A 12,624-nucleotide genomic window follows, 5' to 3' on the forward strand; every position below is an offset into this window, starting at 1 on the left:
TGATTACTACCTCTGGGGAATCCAGATGTAATTATAAAGTAGATTTTACTTTGTAATGTACTTTAGTAGTAAATCTACCTGTCTGCATGACTCGTATTGGACTACAGTTCCCATCATGTTCAGATGTCACTAATAGTTTATAAAGCAGGGAGTCCAAAAGTCCACAGACAACTTAACAATCAATCTGTTTCAGGTACCAAAAATAAACTTGACATTAATCATCAGTGCATAAAAACTGCTTATATGTAGGGCTAGACTTACCAAGTATCAGTTTAAAAAAAGGAATTATATTTGTTATTATATGCATACCAAAAATATGACAAAAAGTCATGGTTTACTGGATTGTAAAATCTAATTTTTGTTAAAATGTATCTTTATTAAAATGTTCAACTACTACAATACACAGTGATCAGAAGTATTTGGACATCTTACCATGGGTTTGTTGGACATCTCATTACAAAACCATGGGCAGTTGGTTTTCCTTTTTGGCTATAACAGGCACCACTATTCTGACCTGTTCTCAAGATTTTGGAGAGTTTCTGTGGGACTTTTTGCCCATTCATCCAGTAGAGCATTTGCAAGGTCAGGCACCGATGTTGGACTAGAAGGCCTGAGTCGCAATCTCCGTTCCAGTTCATCCTAAAGATTTTCTTTGTGGATTGTTAGGGATATTAATGAGACAAAATAGGTAAAACCAATATTTTATCACACACGCAAAATAACGACGCTACCAAATATTGTAGAACCACATCCACAGTGTTAATTTAAGGAGATACCCTATATTTTATCTCCGATCCTAAATTCTTTCAGATCGGCGAAAATTATAATTCAAATTAGATATATATCATCGCGATAGTCAATCAAAAATATTATTTATTGTAAACACAATTTATAAAATATCTATATGAGTCACACAGTGCATGATATAAAACACAAAACATGTCAAATTACATCAGTTCCAAATACAGTATATTATTGAAAGTTATCAATATGAATTACTACTTTATGAGTCTAACACACACAATTAATTTCCAGTCCACTCAGCAACCAACAATGATAATAAACAGGGCAGTAATAAAAAGATCACTCACTCTATTTATATATTAGTTCTACTAATATGACATTAAAAATAATTTAATAATGTCTAAGAGTATTAGTGACGTTCCTAATAGATGAAAATAATGTCAAACTTCATCTACAGGTAAAAATACCTTTTACATTATTGTCATTATCACGGGTTATAAGCTGCAGTCTCACAAGCCGTCATATACAATAATATCAAATACTTGCTATTTCCCAGAAAAAGGGAACTCTATATGAAGAAGACAAAATTCACCTCTATTCAGAATAATAAAACAATTATAATTACCACCACTTGTTGCTGTGATCCAACTGGTCCTTGTAGAAGTTAATCCAGGTTCAGTGGCAAGAAATTAAGTAGGAAGAAATATAACTTTCTAAAAGTTATATATGTTAGGACTCAAAGTAACTCTAAGAGTAAAATTATGGTGCCAGGATCTTAAGATTCCAAATTCTCTGGGGTAAATTTGGTGAATAAGTCCGTCAGGGTCTGTCTGTTTTCAGGGTGCCTTTGTTTCAGGGTTTAGGTCTTTCAGGGTCAGTTTTAGGGTGAGTCCCCTTAATTATTAAAGACATAAGCTCTTAATGACAGGGCTTATTATCATAGCCTCCACCTCTTGATTGGAATTATCCAATCATAACGGACTTCTACTCATATTTACACCGTTGTAATTTCTTAATTTACCTGTGAGAGACGCTCTGGTCTAAGAAATAACTTAAGACCATTACATATGTGTTTGGAATGTATCCATGGTCACCCTTATCTTTAGATGTTACCTCCTAGATAGTAAATCAGGTCTTTGTAGTCACCCATTTCTCCAGACGTTACCTCCTAGGTAGTAAATTTAGGTTTTGGTGGTCTTACGACGTATCCCCCCATTCCAATTTACATTCCTAAGGATATGTAGTGTCTACTCCTTAACTTTCTCATGGAAGATAACGTTAATTGGATCATATATACTGAAACATCTATATACATGAATACTTCTTTGTTCTCAATTATAGAGGGAACAAAGACAGAAAGAAATAATCATTATATGATTAAGTAAAATGAAATGGCTCTGACTCCATTATGTGTTAATGTAAAATACAGAATATATAGAATACATGTTTTCCATCATAAAATATCTGACAGGATTGAGGTCAGGGCTGTGTGAGGGTCAGTCAAGTTCTTCCACACCAAACTCCTCCAACCATGTCTGCATGGACTTCGCTTTGTACACTGGGGAGCAATCATGCTAGAATAGAAAATGGCCTTCCCCAAACTCTTCCCACAAAGTTGGAAGCATAGCGTTGTCTTAAGGGGACATATAATATAAAAAATAAATTATATTCCCATCGGCAAATTTGTTGAAGGTAAGAATGCAGACATCATCTGATTGTATGAGAAAAAAAGCATATTAAAGACAGATTGTGTAAGCACTGTAGCAGGTTTACAGTTGTAAGATAAATACAGCCAGAAAGCAAAACTAAAATGTGGGACCTTCTAAACACAAAATAAGGATAAATCCATATTTTTTTAAAATATGCCATGTTAAAAAGGCCCATTGCATATACATGAGTTAGAAAGGTCAAAATAAATCCAGGATTCTCTATATACAAATATTAAATTCCTCTTTTTTCCTCTGGCACGTATCCTTTCCAACATCCAATAGTACCCCCTATTCTCAAGAGGAGTTCATTAGACCCCATGCTCCCTGTCAACTACTGCCCTGTACCACTCTTACTAGTTGCCTCTAAGCTTCTCTGACACCTAGTCTACGTTTCCCTACTCGCCTTTTAGATTTGCATAATCTCCTGGACTTGGATTTTACCCCACCTTCTCAATTTACACTGACCTTAATAAAGTATTACATCATCTCCATACATCAAAATACAAATGGCATTACTCCCTTGTTATTCTTCTTGATTTGTCTGCTGCATTTGACACAGCTGATCACACCTTCTTCTCCCAGGTTCTTGATTCTCGGAATTCATGGTTTCTGCCCTGTGTTGTAATAATACTTCATCAACTGCATTTCCATTTTTCAGTAGGAATATCACAGTATTCTGCCCTAGGTCCACTTATCTTCTCTCTGTATACTCTTCCCCTGGGGCAACTTCTAAAATCATTTGGCTTCAATGATGTTTCCCTAATATGCTTCAGGTGAGATTTAACAAAATATTTAAATGCAATCTCACTTTTGTTAGTTCTATATTGTGTCTAGCCCAGGCTTTTGTCATTATAAGTACAGTTGGAAGAACAGGTAGCTCTCAGTTGATCTGCAACAATGGAAGGAACATCAATTATAGCATAACTCCAAACCTCAGACAACTGTCTCTCAAAAAGTGACCTAACTTTTGCACCTGGGTAAGTTGCACAATGTGGTTCCAGAAAATAATCAAACAATGCACAATGACTCTGTGTTTATTCCTTAGTACCTGGTTTATCAAATCCAGTATTCTGAAGTTAGAGCTATTATTTAGTGACAAACTCCTGATATATCTTTGCTATCATATGCTATTAACTTTTGGAATTAACCAGTACCCCCTGGGATCTACCAAAGGATTTATCAGCTTATCAAAGTGAATCTTAAAGTGACAAGCCATGCATTCAGCCAAATGCTTCTCCTGCAGGGCATTTCCCCGGGGAGGCAGGGAAAAGGGCAATTGGGCAAATGCATTTAGCGGGATTCTGCAGAATCCTCAAAGTGTTTTCAAAACGGACCGCTCAAAAATGAAAGTGCATATGATCCCTGGGGAGTCCCTTTAATGGTCATACCGTATTTGCTCGATTATAAGACGACCCTGATTATAAGACGACCCCCCAAAATCTGAATATTAACTTAGGAAAAAAAGAAAAAGCCTGAATATAAGACGACCCTAAAGGAAAAAAGTTTTACCAGTAAATGTTAATTCATCAAAAAAATTTTTTTAAATAAAAGCTATGATTGAGAAAAATATTTTTTTTGTTTTTATTTCCTTGTATTTTCCAACCTGTCCCCCAGTTACGCACATCTGCCCCCATGCTTGCCACACCAATATGGCACTGTGGCCCATGATATGCCTTTTAACCCTCTATATGCCACTGTGCCCCATGGTATGCCTTTTGACCCCCTATGTGCCACTCTGCCTCCAGAAATGCCTTATACCCCTATATCCCATTCTGGCATTTAGGGGGTTAAAATGCATATTATGGGGCAGAGTGGCATATAGGGAGGAATAAGGCATTCCAGGAGGCAGAGTGGCATTAAGGGAGTTAAAAGGCATTGTATAGAGCACTCTGCCTCCAGAAATGCCTTATACCCCTATATGCCACTCTGGCATTTAGGGGGTTAAAAGGCATATTATGGGGCAGAGTGGCATATAGGGAGGTATAAGGCATTTCAGGAGGCAGAGTGCTCTATTAAATGCCCCTTTAACGCCACTCTGCCTCCTGAAATGCCTTATACCTCCCTATATGCCACTCTGCCCCATAATATGCCTTTTAACCCCCTAAGTGCCAGAGTGGCATATAGGGGTATAAGGCATTCCAGAAATGTCCTATGCCCCCATTTAACACACACACACACACGCACTTACCGGTGCTTCCAGTTTCCTGCTGTATTGCCGGGGCAGCGGGTTGACGTCTCCTTCCGCTGCAGCCGGAAGGAGGTGGAGTTGGCAGCGGGGGTTTGTCTGCGTCCGTCGCGGATACCTTCCCCGGCTGTCAGAGATCCGAGTTCCCCGCACCGGTGAAGGTATCCGCGACGGACGCAGACAACCCCCGCTGCTAGCCACACCTCCTTCCGGCTGCAGCGAACGTTGTCTACGCGGATCGCGTAGACGTCAACCCGCTGCCCCGGCAATACACCAGGAAGCACCGGTAAGTGTGTGGGGGGGGGGGGAGACAGGAGGATCCAGGTCCCCTGCAGCGGTGCGGGGGATCTGGATCTTAGTCTCATAATCAGACCTCTATTTGAGGTCTGATTAGAAGACGACCCCGATTACAAGACGAGGGGTATTTTTCAGAGCATTTGCTCTGAAAAAAACCTCGTCTTATAATCGAGCAAATACGGTATATACCGTATTTGCTTGATTATAAGACAAGGTTTTTTTCAGAGCAAATTCTCTGAAAAATACCCCTCGTCTTATAATCGGGGTCGTCTTATAATCAGACCTCAAAGTCTGACTATGAGACGACTAAGGGGGGGGTGTTAAATGGATGGGCATAAGGCATTTCTGGAGGCAGGGTACTCTGTGAAATGCCTTTTAACCCCCTTAATGCCACTCTGCCTCCAGAAATGCCTTTTTAAACCTCTATACGCCACTCTGCCTCCTGAAATGCCTTAAACCTCCCTATATGCCACTCTTCCCCATAATATGCCTTTTAACCCTCTAAGTGCCAGAGTGGCATATAGGGTTAAAATGCATATCATGGGGCACAGTGGCATATAGGGTTAAAAGGCATATCATGGGGCACAGTGGCATTTAGAGGGTTAAAAGGCATATCATGGGGCACAGTGGCATATAGGGGGTATAAGGCATTTCTGGGGCAGATGTGCATAACTGGGGGGCAGGTTGGAAAATAGAAGGAAATAAAACCAAAATATTTTTCTCAATCATAGCTTTTATTAAAAAAATAGTTTAAATGAATTAACATTTACTGGTAAAACTTTTTTCCTATAGGGTCGTCTTATATTCAGGCTTTTTTTTCCCCCTACGTTAATATTAAGATTTGGGGGGTCGTCTTATAATCAGGGTCGTCTTATAATCGAGCAAATACGGTATTTACATGCCTGCTTTTTGCTTTTTACTGATTTCTTTCTAGCAAAAGCTGCAAGGAACAGATACTTGAACAACATGCTGATGTTGGACCTTCCTGTTAACCACAATGTTACACAATCAGGGTCGAGAGACTTCTTTCTAACTATTCTTGTTTATCTGTGCCTGTGGAGGAAGCCTTCTGCTTCCTTGAATCAGTTCTCACAATCAAAACAGAATCTTGCTCAGCCAGGCGCTTGAGGTGAAAACATTGGACTTTCATCGCAAATGATTGACAGTCGGTATCTAATATCACTTATTTCATAGCCTTAATTGTATAATTAATTTATATTTTTGTGTTTGCTTAGAATATTAGCATATTTTGATCAGTATATCAGTATATGTTATCCATGCACATTATCTGGAGAAAAGAAGAGAGGGGAGATATACTAGAATCATTTAAAGGTATTTAACAAAGTAAAGGCAGGTAATTTATTCCAGAGGAAGAGAACAAGAAGTCATAATGTAAAACTAGGGAGTCAGAGGTTTACAGTAGATGTAATGTAAGAAAGTTTTACTTTCCTAAGAGGGTGGTAAATAAATGGAACAGCCTCTCATTAGAAGAGGTAGAGGCTAATACAATAATGGATTTTAAACATGCATGGGATAGGCATATGGCTGCTTCATCCGAGACAAGACCAGGGACTGATTAAGGTCTGTCTTTACATCAGGAAGGACGATTCGAAAAGTGTTTCTTTTCTGCTGTCAATGAATGTACAATTTTTGTACTCTATTAGTAGCCAGATTTTTCTTGATGTATGGTTATCATTATTAATTTTTCACCTTATTTTAAAAAGCACGCCCTTCCATGGAAATTCCAGTGTGTGTTCATGTGATAAGAATGCTGTTTGTCAATCATTACATTTTTACTGCCATATAAGAAAGAGGAAGTATAAGGAAGCAAAATAACAAAAGTTTGTGAACTACTGATAACTTTAATTTGTAAAGTAAAAATAAAAAACTATATGCAGCTTCTTAGAAAAAGTGTTGCAGTGTTTGTGTGTGTAGTGTAGTGAAGTTTTTCCATTGTCTTATAACTTGAACAAGTAAGCAGAAGTTACTTAGAACAGGGTCTAAGAATTTTGTATTTATACTATATTTACTTGTCTTACTTATTCCCAAGTAAAACAGAATTCGTCTTTAGGGAGGTGTTAGAATTGTGTTGTAAAATGTGGTCCAAATTCACTTGTTAGAATGAGAAATAAAAACATTGTTTAAATACTGCAGCAAATATTACCATTCAGACATTCAAAGGTCAAGCGATTTCTTGCCCAACCTAAAGTACACGTAGACAACATTGTTAATGATCCACTTGTACCTGGAGGAACAATGAAATCCTTTATGAAGACATTTAAAATGTCAAGGGATCACAGATAACACCATGTACCTTATCTTTATATATATATATACCAATAACAAACGTTATGGTGGGTAAAGGTGATGGAAAACCCTTTCACCTAAATTAAGGGGTAGTAGAAGCATTATTAAACACTCATCTACATCTACCAGACAAGCCAGAAGGCGTGTTTTTTCCCCACAGGTTCATTGTATATAAAGATGATATAAAGATTATATAGTCTAAAGTCAATCAACTTTATTATGTATGTTATGAAATAATAGCATAGTGATTAACCCCTTAATGACAAAAATGCATTGTTTTCAATGGGTTTAGGGACCGCCCATTGTCCTTAAGGGGTTAAGATATTGGGGTTGCTGTATCTAAAATTCTATTGGTTTATTTGTCAGGTTTGGTTTATATCAACACTGTTGGTGATATATATATACATATATATTACCAACTGAGTTAGGCCTGCAACCGCTAATCAATAATTATCGATAATGAAAATCGTTGCCAACGAATTTCATTATCGATTAATGTTGAATCGTTTTTTATCGCTTATAAGATGAGGGTTTTTTTAGAGCAAATGCTCCTCGTTTTATAATCCGGTTCATTCAGTGTCATTCAGTGTCACTTACAGCAGTTACACTACTTCCCAGTCACTCCCTGTGGCACCACCTCTTTCCTTATAGTGTCCACACTGCTATAACTGTGAGTATAAAACTAGAGATTATATTAGCCTTGGTGCATATATAATCTAAATTTTAATAAAGACAGGCGGCGAATAATTTGAATAACATCTTTACTCTGCCACCAATAGCAGCAAACATGAAAATCAAAATACATAACCAATCAACATAAAACAGGGACTATAAAGCCACTACTCTTCCTCTTCCTCTTCTTCTTTGATGCTGAGCCAACGTGAAGAACAAATATGAACAGGAGGTTATAACAACAAGAACCAAACGAAACGGCTATTTCCAGCGGGTGGAACCAATGACGTCCACAGGCCGCCGCCCCCTGAACAAATGATCCCTGAAACTTGGGGTAAAGCCCGGCCAGATCCAAAAGCCAGCGCACCCATCTAGCGATGGTAGGAAAAGATACCAGACGAAAAGCAGAAATATAAGAGGTGAAGCAGCTGGTGGGATCCCCTCGGACAATGAGAGTCCGTAAACAGAAGATACTGCTGAGAGAAGCTAGCCGCACACAAAAGCGGCTGCTCTGGAAAGTTGGGTAGGAGACAGCCGAAGAAAATGATGTGGTGCGTCAAGAAAGCGAGAAAAACCACCCTCTGTGGAGAGAAAGAAATGACATCAGCATAGAAAGCCTGGACATCGGAAATGCGGCATAAGCAAACTAAAGCCAGAAGCAAAGCAAATTTGTCTGAAAGCTGTTTGAGAGAGAGAAGTATTGTTAGGCCTGGAATACCTTCTGGATGTCCCAGAGAGACGAATACCTAGGACCCAGGGAACGAGATAACTGGGCCCTGCGCAAAAGATGGCAGACCAGAGGATGCCTACCCAGGGGAGAACCCGAGACCATAGCATGAGAAGCTGAGATGGCTGATCTAAGGCATTCAGGGTACGGTAAGACTTCCCCTGGGAGAAAATGTTAGAAAAGTTAAGAACAGCAATTACAGGGGCCTAAAACGGATCATCCTACCGCTCCAGACACCAAGACACCCAGGACCTCCAAGCATAAACGTAAGCTCGTCCGGTGCCTGGTGCAAGGGAGTTTCAGATAAGCATGTGAGCATCCTTTGAAAGTGGGAATAAATCTCCAGGTCACTGTAAAGGCTCCACGCTATTAAGGATGAGGGGGTGAAACGGACGGTCCGGATCCTGAAGAAGGTGCATGTAACGGGTTCACCAAGAGAGCTGTAGTAACTCCCAGAGATCACCCACATGTATACTCCTGTTCACAGCCGGCCTTAGGCGTTGTGGCGCCCTGTGCGGACTACTCCTCTGGTGCCCCCCCTCACTACCCCCCCTCAAACTACCCCTCCCCTCTGCCACCCCCCCTCCCTGCCCCTTCAAACTACCCCCCCTCAAACTACCCCTCCTCTCTGCCACTTCAAACTACCCCCCCTGCCCCTTCAAACTAACCCCCCCTGCCCCTTCAGGCTACCCCCCCTCTGCCCCATCAAACTACTCCCCCACCCTTTTAAAGTGCCCCCCGCCCCTTCAAAGTACCCCCCCTGCCCCTTCAAACTAACCCCCCTGCCCCTTCAGGCTACCCCCCCTCTGCCCCTTCAGGCTACCCCTCCCTCTGCGCCATCAAACTACGCCCCCGCCCTTTCAAAGTACCCCCCCTGCCCCTTCAAAGTACCCCCCCTGCCCCTTCAAAGTACCCCCCCTCTGCCCCTTCAAACTACACCCCCCCACACACTTACCTTGTTGCCGGAGTCCTGCGGTGAGAGCGAGAGGCATCCGTCTTCTCGCTCTGCCGCGGTGCCGGCATTTCATGTCACGGAGAGTAAGGAGAGTAAGGAGAGTAAGGAGCGCCGAGCGGTTGCTGAGAACTTCACGAGCAACCGCTCGGCGCCCCTGCCCGGGACTAAGATTAAAGCATCGGGGTTTTTTTTGTTTTTTTTTTAAACTTTATTTAACATGAATGCTGTTAAATAAAGTTAAAACAAAACAAAAAAAACCCCGATGTTTTAAGTTAAGTCCCAGGCAGGCGCCCCTGCTACCATGGCGCCCTGTGCGGTCACACAGGTCGCACACCCCTAAGGCCGGCCCTGCTCCTGTTGTCCCCGGAATCACTTCCAGCACCAGTCAGCATGCGCACCTTGGAACCCTGCTATGTGTACCCAATAAGTAGACACAACTACCTTGAACTGAGTACAGCAGGAATGAACAGTTTATTGATGTAAAACATAGACTCATATATCCACAGAACTTCATTAACATAAATTAACAGATACATGCATACAACCCAACCTTTAATCCCCAGGCAGCAATCCTATTGATCCTAAAAGCTGGCGTCAAATTCCAGGATTAAGTTGGGAAGGGAGATGAAGATAGCTAAACCATTCAATGCCTGCATGTATTATAGCCACCCGTAGACCTTTAGCCTCACCTCCTTCGAGAGGGTGATCATAGGATGGAAACCAGCAAAGGTGGGTCGCTGAAGAGCTCGGTAGTGGAGCGAAGCAGGAATGATTGCTTGGGTGGACGAGGAGAGAAGGCCCACAATGCAAGCTAGAAGAGAAAGCTAGGGGAGAAAAGGAAGGGCATATTGAACGGGGACCCTGAACCGACTGAAGGACCCCGTTCAAAAGAGTAAAGATGTTATTCAAATTATTTGCCTCCTGTCTTGCTATAATGGTTGATGGGGTGTTTTGGGTTAATTTAGGGGCAGTTATGGTTGATGGGGTGTTTAGGGTTAATTTAGGAATAGCTTTGGTTAATGGGGTGTTTAGGCTTAATTTGGGGCAGTTATGGTTAATAGGGTCTTTCGGGTTAATTTAATGCTGAGGACTGAGAGTTAATTTTATTAATTTAATAAGGTTAACTTAAGGTGCAGTTAGAGGTGAAGAGGGACAAACTAAGGGGAATCTAAATCCTGGGAGCAGTGAAGACTAACCCTGTATTTGTTTAAAGTATTGTGTCAGTGTGCTGTGAACGAGTCTGTGAATCTATGAGGGCACTATGGTATATCTGGGGGTATAATGCATATCTGGGGAGTACGGAGTGACATATCAGTAGGGACACAGTAGGGACACAATATGTATATAGGTTGAACTTGATGGACTTTGGTCTTTTTTCAACCTTATGAACTATGTTACTATGTTACTATATCTGGGGGTATAAGGCATACTGGGGTAAAAGGCATATCAGGGGACACAGTGGAATATCAGGGGTTATAAGGCATATAAGGTAGATAAAGAATATGTGGGGAGGGCAAAGTGGCATGTCTGTGAGGCAGTGTGGCATATCTGTGAGGCATATCTGTGAGGCATATCTGGGGATATGTGGCATATCTGGGAGGCAGTGTGGCAAGCCTAGGCTCAGATGTGCATAACTGGGGGACAGGTTGGGAAATAAAAATAAGAAATGCATTTTTTATTCTGCTGTTTGTTTTTATATACATCCTGTTTATGAAATTATTTTAAATAAATGAAACATTTACATTTATTTTTTATCCGATTAATCGATTACCGTATTTGCTCAATTATAAGATGACCCTGATTATAAGACGACCCCCCAAAATCTGAATATTAATTTAGTAAAAAAAGAAAAAGCCTGAATATAAGATGACCCTATAGGAAAAAAGTTTTACTAGTAAATGTTAATTCATGTAAACTATTTTTTTTAAATAAAAGCTATGATTGAGAAAAATATTTTTTTTTGTTTTTATTTGCTTTTATTTTCCAATCTGCCCCCCAGTTATGCACATCTGCCCCCAGGCTTGCCACTCTGCCCCAGAAATCCCTTATACCCCTATATGCCACTGTGCCCCATGATATGCCTTTTAACCATCTATATGCCACTGTGCCCCATGATATGCCTTTTAACCATCTATATGACACTGTGCCCCATGATATGCCTTTTGACCCCCTATGTGCCACCCTGCCTCCAGAAATGCCTTATATCCCTATATTCCACTCTGGTATTTAGGGGGTTAAATAGCATATTATGGGGCAGAGTGGCATATAACGAGGTATAAGGCATTTCAGGAGGCATAGTGGCATATATAGGGTTAAAAGACATATCTGGAGGCAGAGTGGCATAAAGGGGGTTAAAACGCATATCTGGAGGCAGAGTGGCATTAATGGGGTTAAAAGGCATATCATAGAGCACTCTGCCTACAGAAATGCCTTGTGCCCCCCACTTAACACCCCCCCAAACTTACAGGTGCTTCTGACTCCCCGGTGTGTTGTCCGGGCAGCGAGTAGACGTCTACGCGATTCGCGTAGGCAACTTCCGCTGCAGCCGGAAGGAGGTGCGGTTAGCAGCGGGGGTTGTCTGCGTCCATCGCTCATACACCCTCCGACTGTCAGAGAGAACTCAGAGAGAACTCAGATCTCTGACAGTCGGGGAAGGTCTGTGCCGATTATAAGACGAGGGGTATTTTTCAGAGCATTTGCTCTGAAAAAAACCTCGCCTTATAATCGAGCAAATACGGTAATTGAAAAAATAATCGGCCAACTAATCGATTGTGAAAATTATTGTTAGTTGCCCCCCTAAACTGAGTTATTTATGTCGTAAATCAACATTGTGTGTTGGGGGAATGAGTCAATTTTGTGAATTGTAATCAATATGTCATTATGATTGTATATCACCACAGAAGGGAAAGAAGGTAGTAAATGTATTTGAACAAATGTGTTTGAACATCATCTGTTAAATATTACATATTCCATTTTACCTTTATTATTATTATTTATTGTTTTATATAGCACCATCAAATTCCATAGC

The sequence above is a fragment of the Sceloporus occidentalis genome, unplaced genomic scaffold (genome assembly GCF_023333645.1).
Source record: "Sceloporus occidentalis isolate IW3139 unplaced genomic scaffold, rSceOcc1.0.p SCAF_16, whole genome shotgun sequence".
NCBI classification, from domain to species: Eukaryota; Metazoa; Chordata; class Lepidosauria; order Squamata; family Phrynosomatidae; genus Sceloporus; species Sceloporus occidentalis.